The sequence below is a fragment of the Lactuca saligna genome, chromosome 2, assembly GCF_052625555.1.
Source record: "Lactuca saligna cultivar CGN05327 chromosome 2, ASM5262555v1, whole genome shotgun sequence".
In the NCBI taxonomy this organism is placed as follows: Eukaryota; Viridiplantae; Streptophyta; class Magnoliopsida; order Asterales; family Asteraceae; genus Lactuca; species Lactuca saligna.
Genome location: NC_136418.1, coordinates 42,012,981 through 42,025,080, shown reverse-complemented (window position 1 = coordinate 42,025,080; position 12,100 = coordinate 42,012,981).

Genomic DNA, 12,100 nt, shown 5'->3' with positions numbered 1-12,100 from the left:
GCACTTCTTGAAGATTCTCGAGCGGTCGGTATGCTAAAAAAGCGCACTTGAGAGGGTTGAGAGAGGAAGAACGTCTGTGAATAAATCGAACAGTCCAAATAGGGGGTGATTGGACAGGAACTTGATCATCATTTTTGTGGGGGAATTGTAGAATGAATGTTCTTCAAACACAGCTCTGAAATTGCTTGAAGCAATCATTGGTATTGTACATCGTGAAGTAGAGTCTGAACCAGTGGGGTTCACTGATCCAAATGCCTTCGAAGGTTTCTTGGATACACTAGATTTCACCATTGTTGAGTTTTCAAAGCAGCTTGGAAGTAAGAAGAAAAGTAGTGCGCAAGAAAAGGGTTTATGATTCTGAAAGTGTAAACGGTTCTTTGTGGAGAAGAAAGGATTTTATAGTGGTTTAAGAGAGCGGGAAACGTTTCTGCCCTAAGTGAGTTTGGGTAAAAGTTTGGATTAAATCTCAGCCACAGATTAAATAAAGGTTAAAACTATATTTGGGGATTGACCAAACAGGGTTTTGCATTTAATGAAATGTCATATTGACAAGCACGTTTAGAGAACGTGTGGTCAGGGTGAGGGAGCATTCTGTTGGTTAACAGGGAAGTTGGAACGGATTTGATGTTTTGGGGTAATACGAAGTGACAGATTAAAAGATATAATTTTGGAAAATCTCCTTTTTGTGATCATACCTAAAATAGGTCTGACACTGTTAATTCAAAAAAGAATGATACTGATGCATAAGGAATGTTTTTTTTATTTAAAAATTAAATGCCCCTTTTTTGTTTTCATTATTTAATGAAAGATCATTAAATAGCACACCATGTTTTTTTTATTTTTTATTTTTAAATTATTATTTTTTTATTATTTTTTTTAAAAAAAGGTAAGTTATATTATGGTGACTGCGGATTGAGACTTCATTGTGGATGTATCAAGTACCATTGGATGGATGACTGTGGGAGACGAACAGAGAGAAACACTTGTACAATGATTAGTAATAACAAACAATAAAGATCATTGAAGTATAAATATGATATATGCTTGCGGTATATAGAATATAACAAAACCATCTATCATATTTAACTTCAACTGGGACCGCAGTGGAGACCAAGGATGGTCTGTGCTACTTGTTAATTCAAAAAGAATTGTGGGTTCGTGTTCATCATTCCTAACATTTGTAGGAAATTGTTGAGTTTTATAGAGTCAAGGGCTTTCATGAAGATATCAGCAATCTCTTCAGGAGTAGGGACAAAAATTAGTTCAGTGTTACCTTTTAGAATATGGTCTTTGATGAAGTGATACCGTAGTTCAATATGCTTGGTCTTAGAGTGCTGAATAGGGTTGTGAGAAATTGCTATAGCACTTTCAGAGTCACAATAGATTGGTATCCGCAGCATTCTGTATATGTAGTCCAAGAGTTGTGTTTTCATCCATAAGACTTGAGAGCAATAGCTGGTTGCGGCCACATATTCAGCTTCTGCGGTAGACAATGACACACAATTTTGCTTCCTTGAGGACCAGCTAACATGTCTTCCACCCAGAAATTGACATCCTCCTGAGGTGCTCTTTCGATCAAGTTTGCATCCAGCATGATCCGCATCAGTGAATGCTTGAAGACTGAAGTCATTCCCTGCTGGGTACCATAATCCTAGAGATTTGCTTCCCTTTAAGTACCGTAGGATTTGTTTCGTTGTAGTCATATGAGACACTTTAGGATCAGCCTGGTACCTTGCGCATATACCCGTTGCAAAGACTATATTTGGTCAGCTAGCAGTGAAGTACGTCAAAGATCTAATAATGCCTCTATAAGATTTGTGATCAACAGATTCAGCTGAGGGATCAACAAATATCTTATAACCAAAGCCCATGGAAACCATGGCTAAAGAACAATTATCCATTGAATATTTCTTCAACAGTTGAGTGGTGTATTTCTCTTGATGAATAAATATCCCTTGCGGAACTTGTTTCACTTAAAGTCCTAGAAAGAAGTTAATCTCTCTATTCATGCTCATTTGGAACTTTTTGGTCATGAGCTTAGCAAATTCATCCACCATTACTTGATTAGTCGATCCGAAGATAATATCATCCACATATATTTGTACAAGCATAAGGTGGTCACCATTTGCTTTTCTAAACAAAGTGGGATCAATTACTCCTCTTTTGTATCCGGACGAGACAAGAAATTCAGAGAGAGTCTCGTACCACGCTCTTGGGGGTTTCTTCGGACCGTAGACTGCTTTTTCAAGTTTGTAGCAGTGGTCAGGGAATTCAATACTTTCAAAGCCAGGAGGTTGCTGAAGATGAACCTCTTCTTTTAATTCCCCATTGAGAAAAACACTTTTTACATCCATTTGATGAACTATGATGTTTTTGTGTATTGTGTTTGCCAAGAAATCTGGATGGCTTCCATTTGTGCTACCAAAGCATACGTTTCGTCATAGTCAATGCCTTCAAGTTGACTATAGCCTTTAGAAACTAGCTTTTCCTTGTTTCTGACGACCGCACTATATTCATCTAACATATTCTTGTATACGCGTCTTGTACCAACAATGGGGTGGCCCTGCGGTTTTGGAACGAGCTGCCATACTATGTTTCTTTTAAATTCTTCTAGCTCTTCGTGCATTGCGGAAATCCAGTCTGGTTTGTGTAGCGCTTCTTTGATCGATCGAGGTTCAACTGAGGACAACAACGCTGCATAGTGGCAACAATCAGATAAGTCCTTGGATGATCGAGTCTGGATTCCTGCGGATGGGTTGCCAATAATTTGATGTGGTGGGTGGTCTTTTCTCCATACGTATAGACTGGATTGAAGATGATCAGCAACTGCAGTGGAGGGAATGTATTCAATGTTAGAAGACCTTGTGGTTGGAGACAGTAGTTCCCCCTGGATTGGAGAACATCCTGCTGAATTATCTTGAACTGGGAAGATGAGATCAGAGTTATTTTGGGCAGATGACGAAGTTTTTCCCCCTAGAGTGTAGAAGGAAGTTCGCCTCGGACCTACGAGGGTTCCCCCTGGATTGCGGATGGATGGGTAAATATTCTTGAATCTGTTCTTGTATCTATCATTTCTATGTTTTCGTCACCTGAATCCGAAGAAACGTTTGATGGTTAAGCTTCTCTGCGGATTGGAGCCGCATCTTCTAATACTGGAACTTCGATGGTTGTTTCATCATTAGTGGATTTTCCCCTTCAACAGGCGAGGTGGAAATATTCATCGATACTTCTTCATATGCGATGGGACCCGATACATCCGCATGTTGTTGTTGAGCTTCCGGAGATACAAGACCATTGGAAAGCTTGTTTGTATCTACCCGATCAAAGAGGTCATCATAGTTTACTTCAACTAGATTTAATGGACCCGGAGAGGCAGGAACATCACTTTATAGTATTGCGGTGGTTTCAGTTCATGGAGCTGAGTTGCGGATGTGATGGTCATCAAACTTTATGTTGAAGCTTTCAATTATCAACCTTGTGCAGCTAATGAGAACCCTATAAGTAACCTTGTTAGTGGAGTAGCCAAGGAAGATGCATTTATCAGAGTTCGGTGCAAATTTATTAAGGTGATCTCTGTTGCTGATAACAAAGCATCTACAACCAAAAATATGAAAGAATCTAACATTTGGCTTGCGGTTGTTAAGACCTTCATAGGGTGTTTTGTTGAGGCGTTTGCAGACAATTCTTCGATTTTGAACAAAACAGGTTGTGGCCACTGCTTCATCCCAGAAGTAGAGAGTAAGGTTTGCAAAGTATAGCATGGATCTGGCAACTTCTACTAAAGTACGGTTCCTTCGTTCTACTATGCCATTTCGTTGTGGTGTGTAAGGAATAGAGAAGTTGTGTGTAATCCCTTTGGAAACCAAGAAACTATTTAGAGGATGATTAGTAAACTCGGTTCCCATTGTCACTTCGGATACGTATGACTGGTAATTTGATCTGAAGTTCAGTTACCTTGATGAAGTTGATTAACACCTGCGGTGTTTCTTACTTGAGTCGAAGAAAGAAGACCCATGTGAAACGTGTGTAGTCGTCCACCATAACTAGTATATATTTTTTGTGATGAAGACTGACTACGGTAGATGGACCTCAGAGATTAATGTGTAGGAGTTCCAATGGTTCGGAGATTGAGGAATCAATCACCGTGGGATGACTTGCGTTGAACTGATTTCCACATTCACATGCAGGACAGGGAGTATCATTGCTGAATTTGAGTATTAGAAAACCTCTGACTAGTTCTCCAGTGACCAAGTTGTTGATGTACCGAAAGTGATGATGTGCTAGCTTGGGGGTACTAGAGCCAACTGACTTCGGATACAACTTTGGATATAAAGCACAACTGCGGTTTTCCTATGATCGGAGACACATCGAGAGGATACATAGTACCTTCGGATCTCGACTTGACCAGACAGGTGCTTCTATCGCTTCTCATTACATAGCAAAATTGGTCATCGAATTCAAGACGATGGTCTGCTTTACATGGTTTACCAACGCTGATGAGATTGTGTTTAAGGCCTTCTACGTAAGAAACCATTTGAATGGAGAAGTTTACCGTAGTGAGAACACTGTAACCTCGGATTATTCCATGAGCATTGTTCCCAAAAGTGACATTTCCACCGTTGCAAATTGGCTTGAAATCTCAAAGGTATTCAAACCTTCCCGTCATGTGCAAGGAGCAGGCACTATCAATTAACCATTCTTCTTCTTGTTCTTCCTTGAACAAGGCCTAAAAATTACACGGTTAGTTTAGGCATCCAAACTAGTTTGGAGCCTAGGACAACAGGTAAGCTTTTGATTGATGCATGAAAAGAGCTTGCAGGGACTAGTTTCGTGTCAACTTTTAATCCTAATCCTGGGTGTTTGTGAGTCTTTGGAGTGTAGTGCCCTTTCGAAAAGTAACGAGGTTTTGGAGTGTAGTGTTTTTTTGAAAAGTTACGAGGTTTATGAAAAGTACCAGTTTTGACATTAGAAAACTTTTTCTGACAATTACAGTGACATTGACATGCTAAGATTTTGTCTTTTGCTTTGGCACTTTGTTTATTCAGCCGTCAAAAGGATGTGGTTGATTTGTGACTACTCCGAGGTTGGTAAGATCTGACATGTGGTATGTTGGGTTTTGAAAAAGTTTTTCTCAAAGATGTTGCACGTATAGATACTTTTGAGCTTTTGTTGGGATTTGGTAAAATGCCTTTCCATTTGTTGAAACTTTGATGTGAGTTTAAACGTGTTGGAGTGGGTAAGATACCCTTCCATTTTGGGTCATCTGAGGAATAGATTTGAAAACCATTGTTTTGAAAAGACCTTTCTCTCTTTTGGGTTTTATCAGATGAGTTAGGAATGGATGTTGAAACTGCACATTCCTTTTTGCTTGGTTTCTTGACGGGAGAGTTTTTTGAAAAATAGTGATAAAAAACAAACGTTTCTTGAAGGGAGAGTTTTTCTCGAGAATGAATATCTTCTTTGAAAGCCCTTTTTGCTAATGTTTTTCGAGATCCACAATCACAGGTGTTTAACTGCGATTTTTGGATGTGTTTGAAAATTTTGACACCGAGGACTTGACTTATCTGAACTTGAAAATTCAGGATTTTGCGAACATTGACCTACTTCAAAATTTTCTATGGGTAGTTCATGGTGAATTGGTTGAAGAGTCATAGAACCTTTGATTGTGGTTTCTGGTAAGAAATACATAGCTACTGTAGTGTAAGTCGGTGTTGTGACAGGAAGGGGTTTTTTCTGAGTGACGACTATGAGAAGCACTATAATCTGAGGATAAGGGTGGAAAATCTTGTGAGACTTCGGGACTTTCTTTGACAATTTCTTCATCAACAACAGATGAAGTCTGAGAATTTGAACTGAATAAGCAACAGACAAGAGGTTGATCACATGTATGATCCGAAGCGTCATGCACAATTTCCTCAATGATACAATTATTACTTAGATTATGAAGTCTATCTAAGTGAGTTTTGATGTTTTCGGGAAAAGTCTTTTCATTGACTGGAAAATGAAATTCTCGGTCTGGAGGGACATAAGGTCGATATTTGTTAAATCGGGGTGAGGAATCATGTGCGGTAGGATATCTATTGGACCAACCCCAATTGTATGTATTGACCATAGTTCCATTATTCACTAACTTTTCAATAGCTTCACTATCATTAAACAACTTTTGTATTAAAATATTTAAGCATACAATCTCACTTTGAGCTAAATCTCTTTGGTTTAAAGGTATTTATAGTTGGGTTTCACTCATCATTCTTGCATCCTTTTCTAACTCTAAATCTCTTTCTAACATTTCCATTTTGAGTCTTTTGTTGTCCAGTCGTCCTCTCACATGAAACATCTCTTGGGATGCTATCTTATTCTCATCTAAGGATTTGTTGTAGTCTGAAAGGACGGCAACACAAGTGTCATTAAGATTGTCTATGAATGGTTGACATTCATGCATGTTATAATTTAGAGTTTGGATCATGAGTTTTACATGATCAACGATTCTTAGAGTTACATCTTTTTCCATGTAGCAGTAGTTCCTTTCCAGCTTCGTTGAGCCATCATCATCAGCAGTTGCTAGCATGTAGATCTTGCCTTTTCCTTTGATGTTGTTGATGTTTTCTTCTTCATCTCCGGATGACCAAACTTCATGGTCTCTTTTAGCATGAGCCATTCTAAGGTAGAATGCTCTATCTTTCATGACATTAACTTTCCAATCCTTTTCAAAATGATTTTCTTTGTTGCATTTGTGACATACGACAACATCATTGTTGCCTTCTGAGGGGGGTACCGGATTCAGTGGTTTGGATAGACTGCGGTGCCTCTTTTGGTTGAGTGTTTTGAGATTGCGGTTGCGGGTGTGGGGTTTTTGGATAATGAGAGTGATTGTTTTGTGGATTGAAGTTACGATTGAAAGGTGGTTTGTTGAATTTTTGATTTTTGCGAAAAGAGTGAGGTGGTAGCCGGTTGAACTGTTTAGTAACTAAAGCAATAGCCTTCTAAAATTCTTCTTCTTCATCATACTCTGAGTCAACTTCATATGATTGTGGTGTGGTGTCATACGAGGGAGAGTAACGTTGGTTATGAGGACCTTGTGCTACAAGAGCAAGTGGTCCTCCGACTTCAGCACAATCTTTGAGTAAGGTGGATTCTTGTGCTTGTAATTCCCCATATAGTTTGTAGAGAGACAGGGAATGAATCTTTCTGTCTCCTTGAACTATCATTTTTGTAGTAGTCCAATTTATTCCTAACCAATTGAGAAATTGAAGGTTTGTTTCATAGTTACTGTGGATGGTGCCAACATTTGAAAACTTAGTAACTATCAGATGGAATCTTTTAAAAGAATCCTCTAAACTTTCACCAGCATGAGCCTTGAAGTTGTTGAATTCATTGAGTGCGGTTGTGAGCTTCTTATCTTGAGCTTGTTCTGAACACTCATACAAGTTCTTGAGAACATCCCAAATCTCTTTTTCTGATTTACAGTTTATGATAATGTCAAAGTTGTCAGGAGCAACTCCACAAGAGGTTTCGTAAAAAGCAACAACATCATTTTCCATTTTATCGAGATCATCCTTGGTGGGACAGTTCAGGACTAGTTGTCCTCCTCCTAGTCTGGTTGTGGCACCATTAGTTTGAACAGGTGTAAGAACAGGGACATGTGGTCCTTCTTTAACAGATCTCCATACATCTCTATCAAGTCTCCTTAAGTATCTTTCCTTTCTTTGAGACCATTGATGATATTCATTGGCAACCAATATTGGAGCTTGGTTTGATCCACCAACACTATTGGAAACATTCAGAGAAAGTGCTTGTGCCATTTTTTTTTGACAAAAAGAGAGCTTCATTGGTATAGAGGTCCTTTTGAAAAATCAGTGTTCCGATTTTAAAAGAGTAACCACTATGGCTCTAATACCAATTGTTGAGAGAAAAACTTGAGACACACTTGAACAATCCTTAGAAAAAGTATTGTTGTGGAATTAGTTAATCTCAAAGGATCTAAAAGCTCAACAATAATAAATTAATATGTTAGATGGTAAGATAGTTAATTGCAGAAAAGTAAGGAAACATAAATGACAACATGTGATATATCAAGTAAACACATAAGATGATTCATTACATGGAATGCATTCAATCCAAGTTAGTAAGAGAGATCAATCTTAGTGAGAAAGTCACGAATGACTTGCTCCGAAGAGAAGTATTACTTAGTTGTGTTCGAAATGATTTTTTAGTATGAAATATAGGAGATGCGAAAGAATACTTTCATATTTTAGAGATGAGTAAAAGAGATCTATATTGATTGCTAAGGAGTGACCTCTATTTAAGAGACTCGACAAATACAGGAAATTCACTCTCTAAGAGTAGCCATTCAAGGCATACTGGATAATAGAGAGTATTACAGAGAAGTAGATAAAAAGTAGACTAAGTATAGAGAAAGTGACTATGGTAGCATGTTGATGACTTCAGATGTGATTATTGAAGGAGCTTGACTATGGTAGCGAATTCACTTCGGTAGGCAAAAACTAAGAGGGTCACTTCATGTAACAACAAATACCCTCAAAAATCTACTAGACAACTCATCCCTAACACTAAAGTGCTTCCTAGACTTTTCGAGCATTCCCACCTCACCCTGCCATCAGCTGTTGAAGGACCTCTACTAATGTTAGTTAACTAAACTACTACACGATTACATTTACATGCAACAAAGCTCAGATAATCCTTCAACTAAAAGACCTAGCCCTACAATGGTTAGAATCTAACGAGAGTTGCGCAATAAGACCAACTCAACCACTCTAAGATTATTTAACCTTCACTACATGTAACATAACATATTCATGTGATAGCTAACTTAAATAAATATCAGTCCTACAAAGCACAAGGCAAGCGTCATTCAAGTATCTAGAACTGAAAGCATTACATAAACACGTAGTCCTACCTAAAAAGCTCTTGAATATCTCACCACTAGCATGCATCACTGCCAGCACACACAACATGCATAAAGGCTTGTCTCCTAATCATCCATCCTACCTTGTAACACTGATCACATCCTTAGCCCTAATCTTGCATGCAATTCCCATATACTCACATCAAACATCAATCACGAAACATGTATGGGTATTTTAGGAATTACTTACTTGAGCTCGGCTGATCGCACGCATCACACCCCCATTTTATTTTATAATCCTTTTTAAAATCGATTTCTTTTAGAAAATTTTACCAATTCCTCAGTTTGAGTTCAGGCATACCCGAGAGTATACATGAATCCCTAAATCCAAGGTTCTGATACCAAGTTGTAACGCCCTAAATTTCAACCTAACTAGTCATCAGAGATACAAATATTCTACCACACAAGCTCATACAAACATGCAAGAGTCACAAATATAGCTAGCATACTACATACACCTTTTAGTGAGCTGACATTGGTGCCTTAGACTCACAAGCATAGGGAGAAGACTCACCTCAAACTGTTGAAACGACCACATAAATTCTCGAACTGTTGACCCAGGAAACCTCTGCACTAAATATCATCAAATAATATCCTAATTAATAATCGGGACATAAACCACAAATCGGGCCATGCCCAAAGATACATAAAAGCCTAGAGTGTCCCAAATTACAAGAAGGCTCAAGGCCTAACAATAACCGAAAGTCTGGATACTAGCAGCCCAATATGGCCTAAAACCCTAATAGTCCAAAAACAGCCCAAAACATCGAAATCAAAAAAGTCAATAGTTTTGATCCGTACACAGGGCATACTTCGCTTACGTGGGCGTACTGCTCAAACCAACATGATTGGAGGACATTCCCGACTAGGCGAGGTGTAGCCAGGAGTACACCGAACATACACGGTCTGACCCTAAACTCTTAAATAAAACGTCTTATATACTTAAGGCACTTACTGCAACTAAAAATTTGACATCTAAAGAAAGTCTTAATCCATAAACGCACTGACTTTAAGCCTTGCAACCGCTAAAGAGAGATCAATCCTCAAAACCCTAATTTTCTCAATATTAAGTGTCACTTAAATCATGTATGGGCCAAAGGAAATGATCAATCAACAATATTTATGAACCAAATCATCGTAAAACATCTAAAAGGACATATAACAAACTCTAAAGTGCTCCAAGTCACAATGATCCAAACTTTGGGACAAAGAACTCATAAAAGACCATCAAATGAGATCTAGAAGGAATATCAGCAAGGCATGGGCTTGATACCTTCAAAATATGCATAAAGTGAAGGAGTTTCTGGATCCACAAGCTTGTATGCAAAACCACCTTCTTCCTCAACAAGAATGCACAAAATTACCGAAGAGGCTCCAAGATCTTCGATGTCCAGGCTAGGATTTGATATTAGTGCTTAAAGGGAGTGGATGCTGAATAGGAGGTCCAAGGTTGTGATAATGTGTTAAAATAAGGATGAAACCCAAAAAATTAGCCTTTGGCATATGCTCGTGTATGCCCGATGTACTCCCTCGTACACCCAGCGTACGCTACCTTCATCTCGACTCACTTAATAAATTACAACCAGCATACACGCCACATACAACCTTCGTACGCGACTCAACCCAAAATCCTCAAAACTTCAAACAATCATAATGATTTCATTCCAACTCCGTTTTAGATAACCCTTATATCCACAGAAAGTTATTGAGGAACTCTACAACCCTATCTAAATAATTTTGTCTTCAAAAATATCGAACTATAATCCTTAATTTGACAAGAAGTTTGGAACACCACTTCCCATTTTACTCTTTGACTCTAAAGTACAACCAAACTCTTGGATCACACAATATATATTACCCACATCTAAAATAGACTAAACCTATCTTTCCTAATGCTCGAAGCCTTATGATACTTAATCTTCAGGCCATGAGACCTTGGTCGGGTTACATTGGAAGTCTTGTGTAGTATGAGTGTCATCAGGTAGGTTCAGTTTCCTGAAGGTCCTTGATTGAAAATTGAATTCTTCTGTTGTGGATTATCGATGTTATGGGGAATTGTTTATGGTCAGGATGCTTCTTTCATGTAAGGTATGTAGAGGTATCGGGAGGTAATCAATCGTGATGAGGTGTTGCAATAGTTGTGTCTCAAACTACTAAAGTCTCTGCTAAAAATTATCTTATCAGTATGGCTTTGGATCTTGAATGTTATCAGTGTGGGTCTTGGATTTCAAGCGAACCCATACTGTGTTAGAGGAGTTGGGTTGGAAGGACCTTCCAAGGGAAATTTCTAGAATGGGAGCAAAAATTTAAAATCGAATTTAGTGGAGGAGAATTGTAACACCCTGTTTTCGAGATCTAATCGACTTAGGGTTTCAAGGAGTCAAAAGCATGGTTTTTGTGTAAATCCAAGTCTCACAATGTGAGCCATAGAACGGTCACGACATGAGGACTGATTAAATGAAAATGTTGAGCTATGATGAGCTCACGACGTAAGATGCGTTGTAGCCCATGCCCATGATCTTTTAGGATTTACTTCATATTTAAACCCCATAAACTTCATTTTAGGGTTCCAAAACAGCCTACTTTGTCCCTAAGCTCAGTAAAACCCTAACCCAAGGTTCTCATTGTAATTCATGAACTTTTGGTGGAGCTTTTGGTGGTTTGAAGGAAAAGAAGACGTCAACAATAAAGCATAGTTTCAGCATGGGAGTTCCATTTGCAACCTTTAGTTATACTTCTGGTACATTTACATTTGCGAGAGCAAGCAGTGCTAAAAATAGATCGTAACATAGTGTCTCAGAGTTCTTCGATTCAGGTAAGTTTTGCCTCATTGTACCCGAGGGTCCAAGGCACCAATGTCGACCCACTAGTTTTTGCTATCTTTAGTAGAGGGATGACAAGGGGACTATAAATAGGCATGTAATATAGATTGAGTACTCTTGATCTAGTCTTTCTTGCATGTTCCTTGTTTGGTTGTGGCTCTAGAGTAGGATCACCTATCCGGGTGTCTATCTCGCCTTTGAGTATATACTATCACACCCTAAACCAATACGACTGAAACGTTCGGGGGCATAGGACGTCTTGTACAGTATCACAGCAATTGTATCATAGTAATCAAAGTAAACACAACCATTTTATTGCATAAATAAGGTATTTACATTTGTTCGATACATA